The 3,571-nt window shown below is 40.2% G+C and overlaps 1 pseudogene; it reads left to right on the top strand.

Moving 5' to 3' along the window:
- The first annotated feature begins 912 nt into the window (after window positions 1-912).
- On the top strand, window positions 913-2,918 carry LOC149151724 (phosphoenolpyruvate carboxylase pseudogene; annotated as a pseudogene).
- The last annotated feature ends 653 nt before the right edge of the window (window positions 2,919-3,571 follow it).

Here is a 3,571-nt window from a genome sequence, read left to right as displayed (position 1 = left end):
CACATTGTGATAAGGATTGTCTCAATAGTAAAATCAACCATATTCAACCATGTTTGTTTAGGGTTTATAATATTTACCTTAGGGTTTATATACCTTGGGCTGTTAGTTCCAGTCTTTGCAGCCTGTCACTAGGGATCAACACGAGCTCTTATTATTTTTGGTTTTGTTAAATTTTTTGCACATGATATTTAGCAAAAAACATGTCACAAGTGTGTCCATCAAAAGTAGCTTGGAAAGAGCTTTCCAGTGGTATATCACACTCCCAAAAATGGCTCTCAGATCATAAGATATGACCAAATGAATGATTGACTCAAATATCTCCCCATGTAGTTGTTTATGTGTTTAATGATCCCAAGGAAACTAGGAGATGTCAGTGGCTAGTTTTGTGTCTAGATTGTGTTAGAGAAGGAGGGAACACAGTCTTTGAGGTCTATTGTCATGTGGCTAACCATCATCTGAACATATGGTGAGCTCGTTCTGCTTTGATTAAAATAGATATCCATGAATCTATGTAGAGAACATTGTACATTGCTGAAAATGATATTGCGGATGAAAGTTCGGTTTACAGCTACTGGTCTCATGGTTCTAGAGAGGAATTACTTGAAGATTTATAGATGTTCATTCAGTGTTTATTGGGAGCTGAAGAAGATTTCTTTCATTGTTAATGTGGTTTCAGTATTGACAATGGCACTGAAATAGAGATATATTAATACCTCTGATGATCAATGGGAGTAGCTGCATTGGGAATTTTTCAATGGTTGTGCCTTCGTTTGGAAGCATCAAGTTCACATAGTTGCTTTCCTCATTTGGGCTCCGAGGTTGATCAAAATTATATCATTTTTCTATCCTCTTTTGATCTCCACTATCCTCTTGTTGCTCATCATATTCACCATTGGCCCGCAGTTGGAAAGAATGAAAGCTAACAATGATTTACAGTGGGTTAGATTCAAGGAAGCAACAACTGTTGGTTGCAAGGATGACTTTGGGGATAGTTGGGCAGGTCAACAGCCATATTCAGGACTCAAAATTTCTAGAGAAGTCAATGGGCAGGAGGCAAAGAGCACAAATGATTGGGTAGGATGGGCAGAGAGTCTTCATGGTTACACTCAGTCAAGTGATCAATTCCAAAATAGCATGGAAAAGAATGACATCAAATTTGACTATGATAAAGTCACAGATGATGAGGTCGAACAGGAGGGACAATTGAGTGTGTCAAGTAAAAGCATTATTCTTGACAAAGTAAGGGAACTTATGGAAAGGTTGATTGATGAGCTTGGCGGGAGAGTAGAGATTGATGCCCTGGATGCCTTGGAAAGCATCAGTCAAGTCCTGATTGAGAGCACATGGGAAGATTATGAGAAACAAGGTAAGAATTGCCTTATTTCTGCCATGGGAGAAATAGAGAATGATCTATCAGATAATGAGCCACTCCTGTAAAATAGTTATGTTGGAGACCCTTTGATCATTTAAATTGGAGCTGAATGCTTTTGTACCCTGCACTAAAAAATTGAGAACGAAGACCCAGCTTAGCTCCAAATCTCAGCACCCCTGCATCCACACCACACACAAGTCAAAACAATGAAACCAAGTCCAAAAACTGAAAGCCAAGCCAATCTGGAGTGTGGGGCTATGCTCCTACTGTGGCGTTGTGCTTCTGGACTATGGCGCTGCATGTAGCCCTTTGGCGCTGCGCGTAGAGCCATCCTATAAAAAATTCTGAAAGTGCTTGGAATTGAGCCTGCACATGGAGAAAATTCCAAAGCATGTTTGCTTAGAGTCTTGGAGACACGGAAGATGGTGCTGCAAAAAGAACAAGGAATGGCCTTTGCTTGAGCTGTAGCTGCTAGTTTTCACATGGATCAAAGATGGTAGATCCTACAAAGAGTGGTCAGAGGAACAATGACAAGCATGGATTTTGTCAGAACTACAAGGGAAACGTCCCTTGTTTGCACCACATCTCCTGAAAATAAAGGAGCTTCGAGATGTTCCAGACACATTTCATGTGATATCTGAGCTTCCTGCTGACAACTTTGGAGCTTACATTATTTCGATGGAAACTGCAGCATCAGATGTTTTAGTAGTTGAGTTATTACAATGGGAATGCCATGTAAAAAGGCCATTACATGTTGTACCATTATTTGAGAAACTTGCAGATCTAGAGTCTGCTCCTACCGCTTTGGCTAGATTTTTTTTAATAAACTGGTACAAAAACATAATTGATGGAAAGCAAGAAGTCGTGATTTTTTACTCTGATTCTCAAAAGGATGTTGGTAGGCTAAGTGCATCTTGGGCTTTATACAAAGCATAAGAGGACCTTATTAAGGTTTCTAAAGAATTTGGTGTTAAGTTGACAATGTTCCATGGTCGTGAAGAACTGTAGGCATGGGGGAAGGCCCAACCCATCTGGCCATATTGTCACAACCTCCAGGTACAATTCATGACTCTTTTTGGGTCACTATTCAAGGGGAAGTTAGAGAACAGTCTTTTGGTGAGGAGCGTTGGTGTTTCAGAACTCTCCCTTGATTTACTGCTACCACTATGGAGCATGGAATGCAGCCTCCAGTTGCAACAAAGCTCGACTGGCGTGCAATGATGGATGAAATGGTTGTTGTTGCTATAAAGGAGTACAAATCAATTGTTCTCCAGAACCCGAGATTCTTTGAATATTTTTTTTCTGCAACACCAGAATTGGAGTATGGTCGAGTGACCATCGGGAGTCGCGCCTCAAAAATGAAGCCAAGTGAAGGAATTGAGTCACTCCGTGCCATCCCATGGATATTCTCTTGGACACAAACTCGATTTCATCTTCCTGTTTGGCTAGGATTGGTGGAGCATTCAAGCATGTTATGGAAAAGGATATAAGAAATCTCCATACGCTGCAGCAACATGTGTACCATTTGTTGATCAGGTTCCCCTAGTTCCATTATATCGACCTGACACAGTATTGCCTCAACGTACACCATTGCTTGATGCTTATGCTTTGCAAGCATCAGATCCATATACTTCTGCGTATCAGAGGCAGGCCCTGCCTCCTGCTGATCCATTGCCTATGAGGAATGGGTTGTTATCTGATATTGATTATCGTGGGGTAGATCTAGGGCTTGAATATTTACACAGTCAGAGAACATCCAAGGAGGGACAAGAACAACAGATCGATCAAACAACTCCAAAATTCATGCAGGTGGGTGCAAGGTGACCAGTAAATCGAATTTTTGAGAGAGGCATGTGGCATTATTCGAATTTTTCTAGGAACCGATGGCAAATGTTTTAGCCATGAAATCAGCAGCCTGAGTTTTTGAAGGGGATAGATGGCAGCGTTCAAATATTCCAACGAACAGGTGGCAAAGTTTGTGGGCTTAAAATCAACAGTTGTTAAAACCTTCCAGATTTCCAGCGATGACACTTTCAGCAGTTCCAGTTCAAAAGATTGCAGCAAATCTATTTTGATGAGATCTAATTAAATTATTTAGTTATGATTTTAATTTATGTAATTTGACCGTAGCACATATTTGGTTTTCTTTTTTATTTTTATTATTTTGATTCCTATGTTTAGGAAATCATAATTAGTATG

This window comes from Pinus tabuliformis, chromosome 9, assembly GCF_031772625.1.
Source record: "Pinus tabuliformis cultivar Carrire ecotype Pingquan chromosome 9, CPIR1, whole genome shotgun sequence".
Taxonomy (NCBI): domain Eukaryota; kingdom Viridiplantae; phylum Streptophyta; class Pinopsida; order Pinales; family Pinaceae; genus Pinus; species Pinus tabuliformis.
Note: the sequence above shows the minus strand (reverse complement) of the source record. Positions and strands in the feature narration are given on the sequence as shown.